This window comes from Sabethes cyaneus, chromosome 2, assembly GCF_943734655.1.
Source record: "Sabethes cyaneus chromosome 2, idSabCyanKW18_F2, whole genome shotgun sequence".
In the NCBI taxonomy this organism is placed as follows: Eukaryota; Metazoa; Arthropoda; class Insecta; order Diptera; family Culicidae; genus Sabethes; species Sabethes cyaneus.
The window spans coordinates 72,017,453-72,036,873 of NC_071354.1; the positions used below are offsets into that span (position 1 = coordinate 72,017,453).

At 42.5% G+C, this 19,421-nt stretch overlaps 1 protein-coding gene across 10 annotated transcripts in view; it reads right to left on the reverse strand.

Moving 5' to 3' along the window:
• LOC128737176 (uncharacterized) overlaps positions 1-19,421 on the reverse strand; it is a 696,232-nt gene that overhangs the window by 573,475 nt on the left and 103,336 nt on the right. For all 10 annotated transcript variants that reach the window (XM_053831758.1, XM_053831752.1, XM_053831762.1 and 7 more), the window contains exon 3: positions 659-673. The gene's annotated coding sequence lies outside the window, so the exon portion shown is untranslated. The remainder of the gene's footprint in view (positions 1-658; positions 674-19,421) is intronic.

Below are 19,421 nucleotides of genomic sequence, written 5' to 3' on the forward strand. Positions count from 1 at the left end.
AAACTTCCAAATTCCTGTGAATTTTTATCTTAATTGACACACCTATGAAAATATGTGTACACAGAGCAATTCATTTGAGCATGTTATGATTTTTAAGGAAAATAGGCGATGCGCAGAATTAGGAACTAGAGATGGTCGGGTAGCGGAAAATTTGCCTGAAACCCGCACCCGTACCCGTACCCGCCGGGCTCAGGTCGGGTTCGGGTATTGAAAAAAAATAATTTGCGGGCTCGGGTCGGGTACGGGTTCTTAATTTTTGTTTTTGAAACCGGGTACGGGTCGGGTCGGGTATCTCTATTGCCCACATTTAACATTAAAGATGGTCGGGTACCCGGGCCCGTCCCGTACCCGACGGGTTGCGGTCGGGTTCGGGTATCAAAAATAATAAATTTGCGGGTTCGGGTCGGGTACGGGTTTTTAATTTTTTTCTTGATCGGGCACGGGTCGGGTCCGGGTATTCAGATTTTCATACGCGACCATCTCTATTAGGAACCATCCCAAGTAACAATTTGGGTTTTATTACACTCTTATGATGGCATTTAAGATCAAAACCGCCATAAGAGTACAATAAAACTCACATTGCTGCTTGGGATGCTTTTACGGTACCATATACTGAATCAATTGTAAACCTAAATAATAGCGTCTTTAAATGACTTACCAGGTTACTCAAATTCTGCAAAGAGAGGAAAAACAATAAAAAGGATTAGAAATTGATAGCAACGTTTTTCAATAGGATGTTATGGAAATTCGGACTGCTCAAGTTATAACAATACAAACTGTTGGTTATACAAATACCGCAGATTCCACTAATATTTCATTTTGAAGAAGCCTAAACCATAATTTCGAATTGGTCCGCAAACGGACATTAGGCATAATAGATGTCAAGCATAATGGACGATAGACATAATGGATTTTAGTCATAATTTACAACGCTTCGCTTTCTTATGAGTTCGCGTTGGGCCCATCATGAGCTACGTCACAATACAAAGACAACCAGGCCGCCCATTTGGCATAAAGTCATTTGTCATAATGCTGTTTGGCACAACGTCATTTGCCATAAAACCACTGACATAATTATAGTGGTCCATTTGGCATAATTCCGTAAAAAGTATTTTATGACATTTTACAGTTGGTACAGGGTGAGATGGCCGCAGGCCGCAAGTGTTGCAAGCGATACGCCGTCGGGAGCGCAGGCCACCACAAGTAGATCTGCCATCTTATGATTCAAAACGACATATCAAACTTCATGCATTTTGACGTGAGATTATATTCTTTTTCACAACATATTGTGATGCGTAACAAAAAGTCAGATTTATAACGCTTATAAATCAAAATTCCCACGATGGGTTTCAACTGACAAGTTGCTATCATGCATGGACTGTAGTGTGACTGGGCCTGGCAGGGCTCCTTCTTCTGGTTACGCGACCGTTGAGCGCACAATAAAGATTTAATTCTAGGTCACAAATGTGATCAACGTATTGCAATGCATCACCCAAAATTGAGCATTCGAAGGTAATCAGGTTCCGTGTGTGGTAGAATGTGATTGCGTTGCACTGGGGACACTGACCAAGAGCATTGTCCAAATTATTCGTACACCGCGCTTGTGATTTCAGACTCTGTGATTTCAAACTCTGTGACTTCCGATAGTCGAGAACGGTTTTTACATGCAGGTTTTTGGCATGCAGGTAGTAGCAGTATAGAAAGCTTATTGATGAACAGTGTGAAAAACAAAGGTCCTAATTTGGTTCCTTGAGGAATTCCCGTTGGGTTGCAAAAAAAAATTGCAACACTTCTATACCAGAATTTCCGAGTTTTTCCATTCGACACAACATAATTTTATGGTCAATACTTTCAAAGCTAGCATTACGAACAGTGTATACCGCGCTCAAGCAACAATGTGAGATTTTTTGTACTCTAAGGTCGGTTTTCATGACCAATATTGGTCTTAAATGCCATCATAAGAGTGTAATAAAACCCAAATTGTTATTTGGGCATCTACTTGCGTACTTTCCTCCTCTTGAGTAAGAAACTATGCTGGTCGATGGTAATATAAAACGCGCTACACCTAAACAGTGCAGGGTAGGGCAGTACCAGGTGGGCTTTGTGGGGGCCCGTGCTACTACGAAATTTTTTCTCTCCGACAAATCCTCCACAAAAGTCATCAGTACAACGTGCCCATGCTTCATGTATCAATGCATTTCAGGGCAGCATACGATACAGTCGATCGCGAACAGCTATGGCAGATAATGCATAACAGACGCGTCTGATCAAAACTACCCTGGAACGAGTATGTTCTACGTGCGTGCTTCGGGGGCACTCTCGAGTCCTTCAGAATCGCGCAGAGGGTTGCGGCAAGGGGATGGACTGTTCAACATCGCTATTGAAGGTGCCATTCGGTGAGCGGGCATCGAAACGAGGGAACAATCTTCAGCAAGAGTAGTCAACTCCTAGCCTTCGCAGACGACCTCACAGACTATTAACCTTGGGATGGCAGAGGGAATCTAAGCCAGGCGAAAAACGCAGACTAGGAGGATTGGGTTACAAATTAATGCGTCGAAAACCAAATATATGGTACAAATATATGGTGGCCAAGTTTGCTGTTCAACATCGCTTTGGAGGGTGTGATAAATAGAGCGGGGATAGACACGAGTGGCACGATATTCACGAAGTCCGTCCAGCTTCTTGGGATCGCTGACGACGTTGACATTATTACACGTACCTTTGAGAGGATGGCGGAAACGTACATCGGACTGAAAGCTGAAGCCAAACGGATTGGACTTGTCATTAATGTATCGAAAACAAAATACATAAAAGGAAGAGGTTCTAGAGAAGTGAATGCTGACGTCCCTCCCCGGATTCACTTAGACGGTTATGAAACCAAGGTGGTAGAAGAGTTCGTGTATCTGGGCTCACTGGTTACCGCAGACAACGACACCAGCAGAGAAATACAAACACGCATTATGGCAGAAAATCGTGCTTACTTTGGACTCCGTAGGACGCTGCGATCGAACAAAATTTGCCACCGCACGAAGTTAACAGTCTACAGGACGCTGATTAGACCGGTAGTCCTTTACGGCCTAGAGTATAACGTGGGCGGCTTGCCCGCGAGTTATCTTCCGTTCGCCAGAGCTCTTCAGGCCGTTTAAGACGAGTGGCTTAAGCGCCACCTCTGAAAGAGGACCACTCGCTCGGTTAAGGTTGCCCGGCACGAAACCTAACCTCAGGGCAGGTTGTGGAAAATGGGTCCCGAATCGCGCAAAGGAACGGTTGATTTGCACACCTGGAACGTTAATCTACCCGCGTCCAGATGGTGCCACTATTACCTTCAGCGAAGACAACGACCGCCTTACCGGTTCAAAGAAGACAGAACCTATAAGTATAATGTTATCATCACCGGCAAAGATCTCCCTATCCTTCTCTCCTTCTCGCTTCAGAGTAATAGTGTGGCTGTTTCCCGCCAGCCAAGCGGTGTAGAAAAACAAAGTAAAATTCAAAATATCGGACGCGAATGTGAGAAATGTTCTCAGGAGTGACTTATAACAGGGAGTAGCGAGGGTTACAGATAAAATACCGCTATACAATCAACAACGAGGGTTTATTTAATTCGGCCTTCTTTATCGACGTCTTCAGTTCTATTAATAGACCTAACTCTGGTTATCTCTTTCCCTCTTTCCTACAGTGCGGTCTCTGTTGGCTCGTTCTGGTAATAGTTCTGGTTCGCAGAACGGCACAAAGGTCTACTCGTTTGTTTTCGAGCTCGTTTTTCGAACGGTAAGATTTGAAAAGGCGTGTGTGTGGATTTTCAGTTTTACGTGCACGTTTGTTTACTCACGGTACCGATCAGCTGCTTTTTGGCTGTAACCGATGACAAGCACGGCGTCGGCCGTTGCAATGATGGCGTCGTCGCGATGGCGCCGAACAAGATCTGCGATGGCGTCGAACAGCGTCGTTCGGAAACGTGATGCTACGATGGCGGCGCGGCAGTGTTGAGCCGTTGCACTAGCGATGGTTGAGCGTTGCCAGAAAAAAGCGAAGCGCGTGGTTTGCTTAGCGCTGCTTTTCGATGCCGTCGTGAAGTGGTGGTACCGCTTAGGCGTCGCTAGAAGCGGGTTGGCAGGAAACGGTCGCAGCAAAAGAAGATCTGACAAAAGAAGCCGTCGATCGGCTGTCGACGCCTTTAAGTATTTTTACCATCACACACCTTTTTTAAATTATCTTACCTTCTTGTCTGTCACACAACACACGAAAAATCGTCCGTAGACGAAGGACCGCACTGCCTAAGCTTTCGACCGCACTAGCTAATACTCCTACCTAATCAGCAAAAGAGGAACTTTGTTATAAATCGACCGTTAAACTTTCTCACATTTGAATCAAACTTACAAAATAACGCACGCGTAACTACTAAAATACCACTAGTCTCTTCCACGATCTGGATCGAAATGAAAGGGCAGAAATTTGTAAATCCTCAGATAAAATAGTAGGCATTCAAATTCTTTTCACGGAAGTACGTTTTCTTTAGAAAACGACTCTTCAACGTTCGTGTCTTTCTAAAGGTTTAGTGGTATCATCCCGTTCTTTCGCATGTCGGTTCAATCGCGCTTCCCTTCTTTTGCACGATTCGGCTTTGCTGAGACGGAAACAGTGGATAAGTTTTTGAAAAGCGCTGAATTTTGAACGCGACGGAGATATTTGAATACAAGCGTCGGACTAAACGTGATTTCCGCAGTTTTGAACAGTGAGCGTAAGTGGCGTTTGCTGCGTAAAAAATGTAGAATGATGACCATGCTACATCATCCCCCACTAACTGTACAAAAATTTGATTAAAATTGGAACAATTTTAATCAAATTTTTGTAGGGTTACATTTTACGTAGTTTAATCAGGCTATGGTACTATGAAATCTCTACAGTAGATGGCAAGCTTCCCCAACCCCAATTCTCAAAATACTTTCGAAAGGTACTAAAGTAACAACTGGAATTGTTTACTTATCCGGTATCATTTCCGAACACCTGTACAACAATTCGTAAAATACTTAAACTTATGGGTCTTCGAATCATGATCACATCAGAATGAATTCCGACCAAACGATCATGTACGTTCTCCACATTAAATTCTCAAAACTTGTGAATCCTGACCAGTGATCCTCCCAGAATGAATTCCGAGATCCTGATCGTGTTCAGTTTCCACATTAAACCCGATTTGGTTTATCAAAATACTCCAGAAACTATTTCCGAAATTCTGTTTTAAATAAACGCAAATCTAATTCAAAAAAATTAAGCAGGAAATATTTCCTTGAAATATTTCAAACTGACTTTACAGTACCCCTCGATATTCACGATGAGAATATCGATATATCGATATTCTCCCTTCCATACTGTCAGCGTTGCCAACTACACGAGATCAAAAGAATGACGAAAACGTCAAAATAGAAAAATATTTTAATGAAGGTGGACGGTGAAATTTGTTTTCCTGGTGGAATTTTGCGATTTTTGAGGAATTGTGTTGCTGCTTGGATCAAAATTATTGCGGGAAGTATTATTTAATATGTATCGTTTTATCGTTTTGTTAATTTGAACTATTTTTCTTTTTCAGATGCGGTGAAAAAGGGCAGAAAACGGATTTAAATAATCCGCGCTGGTCGGTAACGAAGATTCTAATTCTGCTTTCTCTTGTTTATTTTTAGAAGCCTATACTATACAGCTATACTTGATTACGGACTGGATAATATTACTGAATAATAATAATTTAAAATCAAAATGGCATGCAAAAATGGAAAATTATTATGGAAAATATCAAAGGACTAAAGTACTAAATAAGGATGCTATATGGAAACTAAGCAACAACTACGAGGAGGAAAAATAATGAAAATTTGGTAACTTAAGAACTATCGACTAACCCTAGCTTAAGACTAACATAGAAATAAGATGATAGGCGCGACTAATCTAACTATTTACATATGTACATATATACAGTGGATCAGGTAGGATCTTGAAGGTCTCTCTTTGGTTAGGTTCTTTGCCCTTTTTGGTGTTTTGTATGGATATTTCCCGTTGTTGCTTCTCCCGAAGTGTGCATAGCTGATGTATTCTGCCAATTTCCCACATGTGAGGTTGGGAATTGGTTAAATTTTTGGTCGTTGTACAATGTTCGAACGTTCGGCGAGGAAATCCTTTAGTCGAACCAGAACATTTACTGTTTCAAGCGCGAGATCATCACCTTTGGGCTCGCTTCATTCATGGTATCACTACTAATACAGGTCATCGCCCAGGCTCCTTCTTATGCTTCGTGTCTGAGTTCTTTGGGCCAGGTATTTCCTCTTCCCTTTCTTGACTGTACAATCAACTTCAAATCGAGCCAATGACCAGTGTGAATATTGGGAATTTTTTTATTGGTCCCTCACATAAATTTTCCTTGTGTTTCTCCGTAGAGTTGCCATAGCTTGAACAAAATTAGTTGGTCATTTGGAAAATGGGAAAGTTGACCTCGAAGGTTTTTTCTTTAACTGAATAGTTGTCTCGTTTGTCACTCATCAAGATTCATAGCTGTAAAACTGGTTGGATTTAATCCCAAAGGTGTTTTCATATGCATACACATTTGGTTATCTCGTAGGACTACATAGCTGTAAAAATTGTTAATTCTTAGGCAAGTTTGCCTTCTTTAGGTGATTCCCATAGAAGACGCCTAGTCGCTTTCCATTTGTATCCTCAAGCTCGTAGCAGTGTTTTCCTAATATTTTCCTAACTACGGCGAGTTCAAATTTCGGCGCTAACTTTGCACAAAAACCTTTTGCTTTGTCCGACAGTTCGAAAGTTCGCTTTAAAACAGATTCGCCAACTGAGTAAGTTGGACAATCGGGGTTCGATCGCAAATTGTACTGCTTCTTATGACGCTCATAGGCTTTCGTCAACTGGCTTTTTATTTCCTCGAAGAGTTTCTTCCTCCTTCCCTCTACTTCCGCTGGTGAAACGTTGTTTCTGACCTGGTCGCGCATTTTCGCATATTCCTGGCCATCCGACACCCTTTCCCTACCGAAGACAACAAATTGCGGTGTATATTTGGTCGATTCGTGTACTGCGTTTCGAATTGCACAGGCAATCGTTTGCAAATCGTCAGCCCAATCCTTGTGTTTCTTAATCGTTGCTCGGATGGCTGTTGTTATTACCCGGTTTACACGCTCCGTGTTATTCACTTGTGGGTGATAGGCTGGAGTAAGCCAATGGTTTACATTGAACTCGGTTAGCAATTCGCGGAATATTTTCGACGTGAATTGCGTACCGTTGTCTGTTAGTACGACTTCTGGTACGCCGAACAAGAGAAATATCATGTGTTTCACGAAATCTACTAACGAGTTCGCTTTCGCTTCTCTGAATGGTTGGATCAACACAAATTTACTGAACACGTCCGTTGCGACTAACAAGCAGGTGTGACGACCTTTCCCGGACGCCGGTAGCGGACCGACATAATCCAACGTAACAAATTGCCACGGGTATTCCACGAACTCTTTCTGTATTCCCATTGGCGGAAGTGTATTGACATTGCCGGCTTTCGAGGTTTGGCACTTCAGACATTCTCGACATAGCTTTTTCACGTCCTCTGCCATACCTGGCCATGTGTAACGACGCTTTAGCGCTTGTAGGGTCTTTTCCGCTCCGAGATGTGCAATCTCGTGCTCAGTTCTGATGATTGGCGATCGTTCTTCAACTCGGGGGTACATTTTCCATCGAAATCGTGGATCATCCACCAACGTCTCGCTTTTCACGTACCGGTAGATAACACCGTCTGTTATTTGATAATCGGGAAACTTCGCTGGCTCTGCTTTGATTTTTTCGGCCAGTTCTTCGTAGTCGATGTCCTGGGATGTTAGATCGAGTAGGTTGATTGACCTTGACAAACAGTCGGCCGTTATGTTACAGCTTCCTTTTCTGTACTCCAACTGGATGTCATAAGACTGGATCTTGAGCGCCCATCGAAGGAGTTTTGAGTTGCCAGACTCCACTCCGATGGTAAACAGCCACAAGAGGCTCCGTGCGTCAGTGACCACTTTGAACCGCGAACCTTCTACGTAGTGCCGGAAATTTTCAATTGCGAGCAACACTCCAAGGCATTCCTTTTCGACACTTGAATATGCCCGCTGTGTCCTGCTCAATTTCTTACTGAAGTAGGCAATCACTCTCGTTTCTCCGTCGAGTTCCTGGACCAATGCCGCTCCAACCGCTGTGTCAGAAGCATCCGATTCTATGGTAAATGGCTTTTCGAAATCCGGGTTTGCCAGAATCGGTGCTGATGTTAAAACCGACTTCAATTCGGAGAACGCTTGTTCGGCTTCCTCTGTCCACTCGAACTTTTTCTTAGCTTTTTTAAGCAGGTCCGTTATTGGAACGGTTATGCGGCTATAGTTCTTAATGAACCGTTGGTAGAAGCCTGCCAAGCCTAGCAGCCGACGGACATCCTTCACGTTTTTCGGTCGTGCGTAATCAAGAATCGGTGCAATTCGGGAACCGTCAATTGCGACACCCTGTTCTGTCAGCAAGTATCCTAGATACTTTATCTGTTTGCGGCAGAACTTAGATTTTTCCAGGGACACCGTTAGGTTTGCCTTCCGTAACCTTTCAGCAACTACCTTTAATAACCTGAGGTGTTCTTCTAGCGTCTTCGTTGCTATAACGATGTCGTCTAGGTAAACAAACACCGACGGCATTAAGTCGAATCCAATAGCCTTATCCATTAAGCGGCACATGGTAAACGGTGCATTTGTTACGCCGAACGGGCAGACTTTGAACCTGTAAAGCCCTTTTGATGTTCGAAACGCTGTCAAGTTCCGACATTCTTTTTTCAGTGGTATTTGAAAATAGGCGTCTTTCAGGTCTATGATCGAGAAGTATTTTGCGTGCTCCAGCCTTCCGAAAATTTCTAACATGTTTCGAATTGGATACGTGTCTTTAACCGTCATTGCGTTCAACCTCCTCGAGTCCAAGCAAACTCTGATCTTTCCGTTCGACTTCCGGACCGGAACTAACGGATTAGTCCAGTCGCTGTAGCATTCTTCAATCACGCCCATCTGTTTATAGCGTTCTATTTCCGCATCCACTTCCTTCTGAATGCTAGGCGAACAGCGGTATGTTGGTTGGTTTTTCGGCTTCGCTCCCTCTTTCAATACAATTTTGTGCTCGATCATATTTGTTCTGCCTAGTTTTTCGCTGCAGGTGAATTCAAAATGCTTTATGACTCCCAACAGTTCCTTTCGCTCATCGCTTGTCAACACGTATTCCACCTCGAGGGACTCTTCCGTTGGTATTTGTGCTTTTTCCGGTATATCGAACGTCGGTATGTCCAAAGACGTGTCTTCGGACGTTGGCAGTTGTGGCAAGTATCCCACCGGTTCCAACGTAAATGCAATGAGCTCATTGACTACCTCAAACTGTCCAACGGGTTCTGGCCCTCGGCCCAAGTTTACCATTGGTTGAATTCCGAAGCTTTTCCAGAAATTACATCCTAGTATCGGCTTCGAGATTTCAGGGATGACAACTGTAGGGACTACTCTTGTTATTCCCTTAAAAGTATACGGTATATTGAGGTATCCCAAACATTTGTACTGAGTGTTATCCGCCGTGCTGACTTTTAATCTTGTTGGTTGAAGCTTCAACCCGTATTTTTCGGCGAGCTCCAACGAATTTATTACGCTAATACCGGCACCTGAATCTAGAAGGGCTGTAAATTCATTGTCAAAGACTTTTACGGACAGATAGGGACAGTTTCTTGTTTCTATTTTGATTGTATGTATCTGGTCGACTGGGTCGTATTTTTGTACATCGGGAACGTTTTTAGAGATAGGGATGATTGTGTTCCCAATCGTGCACCCCTTTACCGGTTTCCCTGGTTGTACTGCGACTGTCTCCCACCTCGCATACCGCATTTTGTACAAGCGCGAATTGTTTGTCCCAGTTCGCCGCAGCCGTAACAGAAGATTTTTTTCGGTTCGCGACAGTCCCGCCAATTGTGCCCTGCTCTTTTGCAATTCCAACACAAGCTTTGACGGTTTTGTTCTGTCCTCTCTAAATTTTGTCGTTCTGGTCTCGTTTCTATCCGCTGTCGGATCGGTTCGTCCGCTCTTAACCTAATTGCACCTATTTCTTCCGGACTGTCCCTCTCTTCGTCGGAATCTTCGCACTCGACATGGTGGATGTTGCGCTGTTGATTACGAGAGTCAGCAAACTGTTGGAGGTTCGGGTCGGCGGCATCTATCCCGTGGTTTAACCGCACCAGGTGGTCCAAGTCTCGAACGGAGATGGTCGCGATTTTTGAACGGTAATGTTGCCGCATATTGTCCCACACTACTTCGAATTTCCTTCTGCGGGAAAGTGGCCTAGAGAGCATTTTGTTTAGCCTCTCTATGTCCGTCACAAACGCAATAAACAGTTCACCTCTTAGCTGTTTTCGATCCTGAATCTTTTGTCTTATTCCCTGGTCCTGGTTTGGATTTCCAAACCGGTATCGGATCCGTTCTTCGAAATCATCCCAGTGCTCGAATTCATCAACATATGTAAAGAACCAATCCGAAGCCTGTCCTTCTAGGACAAGGTGAATATCTCTAAGCAAATTACTGTCCGATACCCCTTCTCTTCTAGCAATCTTCTTGAGTTTGTAGAGAAAGTTTTCGACAGATACGGACTTCGTGTCTCCCGAGAAGAATAATTTCCAGTGCTCTATTCTCCGGTAGTGTCTAGACTCTCGGTCTCGTTGGTAACTGGAATTAGAACCCCACGATTCACGCCTACCCTCGTTTACGTTTAAGCTATGCCTCCCATCTGTTCTTCGCCAACCTCTTGATACCTGTCGTTGCTCTTCTTCTGAATCGCTGTCGCTAAACTCCTGGGCCTGCCTCATCACTCTGCTTGTTTGTCGATTCTGCTCCAAATTTTGTTGTTGAACCCCATAACTTTGCAAGTGAACTCGTGAATTTCGATTTCGCACACGGAATTGTGCGTCTAACCCATCTGGTTCGTTTTGAAAAACTGGCTCTCTCCCTACCCGAGGCGGAGCGTCGAAACCGGATATACTTTTTGGTACTGACATCTGCAATTGTTTTACTAGCTTCTCGAGCTCGAACACGCGGTTTCTCATTTCTTCGTACGAAGGTTCTGTTACATTCGAATCGACCGGGGCAATCTTCTTGGCAGGTGTTTGGATGTTTTTTGGAATTGCTCCTAACGATTTATTTTTCGCGTTTCCTTTAGTGGTATCTCCACCTTCCGCGATATCAACACCCTCTACTCTGGCTAATTCGTTCGAGGTGCTTTCTTCTTCGGTTTCTGAAGGAGGTAATTTACTAGCTGTTGTTTGTAACAGCTCTTCGATTCTCCTCAACAATTGTTGACGGACCTTTTCGCCACCTTCGTTTGCTGCCGTGTTCCTCTGTACTCGGAGGAAATAATGTCTCAACCGAGACAGCAAAGTTGGGTGTGCCGCGTCTTGAAGAAGGCGTTCAATTTGATCGACCCGATTGATTATCAGATCTACTTCCGTTTCGAACTGGTAAGGAGAAAGATACTCTCTTCCCGATTTATTGTCTTCCTTAAACAGCCTTCGCAACAATCGCATTTTGCTTGGCAAATCTTTTTGCCTTTCCTCCAACTGATTTCGCAACACCAGTTCATAATCTACCTCTTCGTTCGTCAAATGATTCGCGTATGGAAATTTCATAGCCATGTTGAAAATTTAGCCGGATAATTGTTCTTGATATTCACTTACGCTAGGTCACTGTTCACACTAAACTTAGATTATACTATGGTGTTGACCAAAAATGCAAATTATAAATAATGCTTGAAATATGTTTGAAAACTTATAAGTATAATAATGTAATGTAAAAATTAAATAATATAGTACAGTAGATGTTAAATTCAGAAATCAACAGTCGACGTGTATTCAATTTTAAGTATAGAAGTAATAATAATAGATTATATATATATAATTTATCTAAATCTAAATTCATGAAATGAAACAATCCGAAATTATCTCCAGTTGTTTCCTTTCAAAAAGAAAAAAACTATGTCAAATATGCTCCAAAAAAAATGTAGGAAAAATATCTGACTAAAAAAATTCAAAATTTCAGCCTTTAAACGTTGGGCGCCAATATAACGTGGGCGGCTTGCCCGCGAGTTATCTTCCGTTCGCCAGAGCTCTTCAGGCCGTTTAAGACGAGTGGCTTAAGCGCCACCTCTGAAAGAGGACCACTCGCTCGGTTAAGGTTGCCCGGCACGAAACCTAACCTCAGGGCAGGTTGTGGAAAATGGGTCCCGAATCGCGCAAAGGAACGGTTGATTTGCACACCTGGAACGTTAATCTACCCGCGTCCAGATGGTGCCACTATTACCTTCAGCGAAGACAACGACCGCCTTACCGGTTCAAAGAAGACAGAACCTATAAGTATAATGTTATCATCACCGGCAAAGATCTCCCTATCCTTCTCTCCTTCTCGCTTCAGAGTAATAGTGTGGCTGTTTCCCGCCAGCCAAGCGGTGTAGAAAAACAAAGTAAAATTCAAAATATCGGACGCGAATGTGAGAAATGTTCTCAGGAGTGACTTATAACAGGGAGTAGCGAAGGTTACAGATAAAATACCGCTATACAATCAACAACGAGGGTTTATTTAATTCGGCCTTCTTTATCGACGTCTTCAGTTCTATTAATAGACCTAACTCTGGTTATCTCTTTCCCTCTTTCCTACAGTGCGGTCTCTGTCGGCTCGTTCTGGTAATAGTTCTGGTTCGCAGAACGGCACAAAGGTCTACTCGTTTGTTTTCGAGCTCGTTTTTCGAACGGTAAGATTTGAAAAGGCGTGTGTGTGGATTTTCAGTTTTACGTGCACGTTTGTTTACTCACGGTACCGATCAGCTGCTTTTTGGCTGTAACCGATGACAAGCACGGCGTCGGCCGTTGCAATGATGGCGTCGTCGCGATGGCGCCGAACAAGATCTGCGATGGCGTCGAACAGCGTCGTTCGGAAACGTGATGCTACGATGGCGGCGCGGCAGTGTTGAGCCGTTGCACTAGCGATGGTTGAGCGTTGCCAGAAAAAAGCGAAGCGCGTGGTTTGCTTAGCGCTGCTTTTCGATGCCGTCGTGAAGTGGTGGTACCGCTTAGGCGTCGCTAGAAGCGGGTTGGCAGGAAACGGTCGCAGCAAAAGAAGATCTGACAAAAGAAGCCGTCGATCGGCTGTCGACGCCTTTAAGTATTTTTACCATCACACACCTTTTTTAAATTATCTTACCTTCTTGTCTGTCACACAACACACGAAAAATCGTCCGTAGACGAAGGACCGCACTGCCTAAGCTTTCGACCGCACTAGCTAATACTCCTACCTAATCAGCAAAAGAGGAACTTTGTTATAAATCGACCGTTAAACTTTCTCACATTTGAATCAAACTTACAAAATAACGCACGCGTAACTACTAAAATACCACTAGTCTCTTCCACGATCTGGATCGAAATGAAAGGGCAGAAATTTGTAAATCCTCAGATAAAATAGTAGGCATTCAAATTCTTTTCACGGAAGTACGTTTTCTTTAGAAAACGACTCTTCAACGTTCGTGTCTTTCTAAAGGTTTAGTGGTATCATCCCGTTCTTTCGCATGTCGGTTCAATCGCGCTTCCCTTCTTTTGCACGATTCGGCTTTGCTGAGACGGAAACAGTGGATAAGTTTTTGAAAAGCGCTGAATTTTGAACGCGACGGAGATATTTGAATACAAGCGTCGGACTAAACGTGATTTCCGCAGTTTTGAACAGTGAGCGTAAGTGGCGTTTGCTGCGTAAAAAATGTAGAATGATGACCATGCTACAAGAGGCATGGACTATGCTCGTGGAGGACCAACGCGCCCTTAGTGTTTTCGAACGGAAGGTGTTGCGCACCATCTACGGCGGAGTGCAGATGGAAAACGGAACGTGGAGGAGGCGAACGAACTATGAATTGCATCAGCTGCTTAGGGAACCACCCATCGCTCACACCGCAAAAATCGGTCGCCTGCGATGGGCTGGGCACGTCGTGAGGATGTCGGACTACAGCCCGTTTAAAAAAGTTCTCAATAATGATCCGACTGGAACGAGACGACGGGGCGCGCAGCGAGATAGATGGATCGATCAAGTGGAATGTGACCTGCAGACCCTACGCAGACTACGTGGCTGGCGAATTGCGGCCATGGACCGAGTGGAATGACGACTTCTTCGTACAGCGGAGGAAACTACGGCCTGGAGCTGATAAGGTAAGTAAGTATGGTTGTTAAATGTGGCCATCATTCTATACGTTGGTTCATTTCTGGCGTTATTTTGAACTCTATTTGTCAAACGAAAAGACCTAACACTTTTTAACGGCGAACGTCCATCATTCACGGTCACTTGACTTAATAAATATGGCGAATTATACCTGCCAGCTACTATGTCCTTCAAGAACAGAGCATCTGTTGTATGCCTTCTGTTTTCCAAACTTTCCGTTCCAATTAATAAACATAACGATTTATAGTTAGGCATCTCTCCGGTTCATCCTAAATTCCGCAGCGCATAGCGAACAAATTTATTTTGGATTCGCTCAATTTGCGTGTTGTGCACTTCGTAGAATTACGATATAGATTACAGAGGCGACAAGGCACTCAAAAACCACTCAATTTTAAATCATAACGGAGAGTTACCTTTGTTTGTGATAATGCTCTCCGTTTTAATTCAAAATTTTGCGGTTTTTGAGTACCTTGTCGCCTCTGTAACCTATAGTCTCTGTACGTAGAATGGTTGCCATATTACACTTGCGTACTCAACATCACTTCGTACCAAGGCTTTGCACAATGAGATGATAATATGTGGATCCGTTATTTCTCCACTGAGGTATATGTGTCAAAATAAAGAATTTGCTTTTGCGATAACCTTTTCAGTATGCCGGGTGAAGTTAAGCTCGCTGTCCATTTCTACCCCAAGATCGCATACATGTCTTGGTATTATTTCACCTGCCATGAAATATTATTTATTTATTAACTATTTTTGATGGGGCTTTCAACCAGTGGTTGGTTCGCCCCAATCCATGAAATAATCAAATAACAATTTAATATTTTGTCGGGTATAGGAAACCAGATTCCACTTCTTCGTATTAACTTTTAGGCTGAACGTTTTGCAAAATCCGATGAAATGTTATACCCTAGAATTCGACAGCCCTTAACAGATTTCACCGGGAGAAAAACCTTCACATCGTCAGCGTAAATTAAGATGTAAACTCCAGGGAGAAGTTCCGGGAGCTCGTTCAGGACTGTGACGAAAAGCAATGGTCCTAGATGACTCCCCTGAGGCACCTAGACCAGACTGGGAATGAAGCTGACTCGCTCTTGTCAATCTTGACATATTGCGATCGATTCTTTAGATGACCGCTTTTCCATACTTTGGCAGCAATGATACGATCGCATTAATATTTATTATGTCAAAAGCCTTAGACATATATGTGTAAATTGTATCTACTTGTCACCCATCCACCATCCATTGCGCAGTTCTCGAAACAAATTCCGTCATATTAGTTACCGTTGGGCATCCTTTAAGGAATCCGTGTTAGAAAATTGAAGTTCACTGAAATTGAAATTGGTTCACTATTGACGGCGATGAACTGCAAGTGGTTGATGAGCTCATATATTTAGGATCTCTGGACAACACCGACAATAGCATGAGTAAGGAGATTCAACAACACATTCAGGATGGAAATCGAACCTACTTTTCCTTCTGTTTCAATCAAGGAGCATACGCCGCCACAAAAAGCTGACGATGTTTAAAACGCTAATCAGACCGGTAGTCCTCTACGGACTTAAGACAGATATTGATATCGGATAACGGAGAGTGGCGTATGCGTATAAAACACGAGGTCACTACTTAGAGAGATTCCCATCGTACACCTGACAAACGTTGGGAAACTACGGTGGGTCGGCTACGACGAAAAGTTGTCGGATGGCTGTGCATTGAAGAAAAACCCCCCGGAGTCCCACTGGCACTAAAAATCAAAGGGCCCAACGTGCTAGATGGCTCGACCAGGCTGAAGCCGACTTGCGTGTGTCGAGACGCTCAACGAATTAGCGACGAGTAGCCCAGGATCGAATACAGCGGAGAGAAATTCTTGATACGGCAAGAGCCACCCCGGCTCTATGTTGATAGTAGAAGTAGAAGACGTAAACAGCGCGTTATGGACGAAGTTTTCCTGAATCTTTGAGCAAGTCCAAAGTGATGTGGTGCCATGGTAATTTTTAATGTGCCTTTTGTCTCCCGTTGTATGCTCAGAAAACGTGATGGATTTTTTCCACGATGTGGAAAACAAACAGCAAACAGCTTTGCCAGCAGACGAACAACAGCTGTGATACGTTTTTAGGAACCGCGAGTAGCGGTTTCAACGAGTTGACGAAAATATCAACTCAATAACAAAATATAGTACAATGCTATACACTGAAGTCGCTTTTTACGCGGTTTTTTTACGCGACTATTTTTACGCGGTTTTCGAAATTTACGCGGTTTTGATTTACGCGGGACGTATCCTTCGCGTAAAAAGCGACTTGAGTGTATTTTGTTATTCAATAAGGCCATTGCAAATCATTTCCAAAGTTTTTGTCAACCCCCCTTCCCTTGGAAATTGGCTTGAAAAATCAAGGGGCAAAAAAATAATTTGTAGGATATGAGTTAAATTTTTTTTATAAAATCAATAGTCTGTGAACTCTACAGTCTGAAAAACTTGAAAAATGAGTGTACGAGTTGAGTTAACGCTTCTAGCATGAAATAGTAATGGAAATTCAAACAGCGGAATATCCGAAATCGTTGTTTTTGACTTTTTGTTGTAGATTTTTGCATGGAAAATAACGACGTATATATTAAAAGTAAGAATAGATTTGGTTTTCACGTTTAAACTTTAAATAAAAATGCCTGAAATCCCTATTTTGTTTTTTGCTCGATTAAAAAATTTTCTTTGTTTTCCCAACACCGGAGGGACAAAAACTTTTAAAATATTCATAATGGCCTAAATATTGAGATACATTGATAACACATTTTGTTATTAAGTGGAGATTTAGAACATTGGAAGTAAGATGAGTTTAATAACTGATCTTGTCATCATAGCTTATTATGACTTTAAAATGACATTCGATATATTTTATAAAATGATTTTTTAATATCTCATATGCTATCTCGATAATAAAGAGAAAAAAATCTCATATGCTACTGCAATACATAATAATAAAATATGTTATGTTTTTCAAATAACACACGTAGTTATTATTTGGCCTTAAAGGAGCAAAATTTGAATATTATTTTTTTGTTATTTTACCAACTACTAAAAGCAAAGTCTTGGGCTTAAACCATCTTTAGACATTACCCTTCTTTATCGACAGACTTCGCTGCCGGCTGTTAGAGTACAGGAAAATTACGAGGCCAGTGTAACAACCCTACTGACTCTATCTAGCAAGCACCGCCTAGCCGAGATTCGAACATACGACGACTGGCTTGTTAGACCAGCATCGTAGCTCGAAACTAAATGGGCGGCTTTATATTTTATCAACTATGCCAGCCAAAATAAGACCAAATTTTGACATGTGTTATTCGTGTTTGTTCCGATTAATTTTGTCTTTCGTGTCTGCTCGGGGATCTTTATGCATGTTAGTAAAATATTGGATTTCCTTTGTAAAACAACTGAAACTTGGCCGTATTTTTCGTGTTAATTTGCGTTGCTTTAAGCGTGTAGGGCGCTATATCTCTGCATATTAGCGTTGGTAAGAGGAAATGCTTATCAACTTAGGGACTATATTGACTCGTTTCATTATGCCTGATTTCCCTGATCGCGGATAAGTTCAAGTCGTTACGTGGTTTTTGAGCCGTAAATCTTGCATGTGCATAGTATTTTTCGATATAAATTAAATTATGGTTGTATATGAGCACCATTGGCATTATATTAAATTTGTTAAAAAGGTATTTTTTATATCTTAATTTTCGTAGTTACTGGCTTTACAAGAAAATTTTCGAATATCCAGGTTAGTCTTATATGACTGATGCTTACATACTTACATTATCCATCTAGCTCCGCCCATCTACTAACAACAATTCCTTTCCCGAAATACTTGTGAAGATGCAGAGGATTCCCTGGTCTTTAGTAGCAACAAGTATTGGACTAACATTCCTTTCCATCCCACCAGGACCCGCATTCGGACGTGGCCGGCGTCGGTATTGATCAGCATGCAGGGACCTGATAAGGTTGCACAATGAAAAATAACCTGCTGTCCCAAGTATGCTTTTTCCAACCATCATTTTGCAATTTTCATCGGTCCTGGTCAATAACGGAGTAGCAGCACACGGGCGGTATCCTATGCTTATGCTTATGCTTAATTTGCGTTGCTTTTAAAATTTGTAATGCGGTGCTTGTTATACCAAATTCATATTCTCTGTTTTGGATTGAAATATAGAAACATGTTTTATGTAGCTGTAGATCTCCATGATTTTATTTTGCTGACTACTGCAGTAGTCAGTCGAAAGTTTTCTCAGTTTTTTAAACTTGAACAAGTATTAACCAGAGGCTAAATAAGATTTCTTTTACTAGTGATAATCAACTTAACGGTGTCTATTAGATCTACTCCGTCAATATGTGTGTTACACAATTAGAACTTTTTGTCATTTGTTGACATTCCATCGTATTCCGTTGACATTGGTAGTAGGGTGGCAGTGTAATGAAATCGTAAACGACCATGCTTGATTTCTGTGTACTTTCGAATATCAAATGGATTCAAAATGCTTAAAACGTGAAAATTTTGAGTTCTCTGTTAGAAAAAATTGTTTTTTTTTAGATAAAAATTTGAAATCTGGCACCAAATGACACATAAAACACATATTTCCGTACACGTCTCCCTAAAGCTTAGTTTACGAACCGGCGTTCAATCTACTGGCTGGCTAGTTTCCAATTTCATTCCGGCGGTCGGTGGTGCGGTAGGGCGTTGCACGGTGCTGTAAACTGCTGTTCATTTCGTTTGGATTGCTGTAGGTGCTGTCCAGCCGTCGCTTTTCCCTTTTCATTCAATGGAGCAAATATCGACAGAGCGGTAAGATTTATGTGTTTATTTTCCACTTTTTTCTCATTAGCTAAATATTCTCTTCTCGCCCAAGTTGAAGATAAATACCGTTGGGTAGCAAGCACGAGGTCTCAGCACTACGCGTTCCTGGGCTTGAATGTAGGTATACTCGCTTCGCTGTATACTGTTTGTTCCGCGTCTGTTTGTGCGACAACTTCTTCCAAGGGTAAACCGGCGAGGCAAGCGGCAGCACAGTGAATGACGTTCTCATTTCCATTTCCACCCGGTTGCAGAATCCGAACTGACAAATTTGTAATAAAAACAACACGGAAAGTACCGCTATTCGAAATGTGATCCGCTGTTGTGC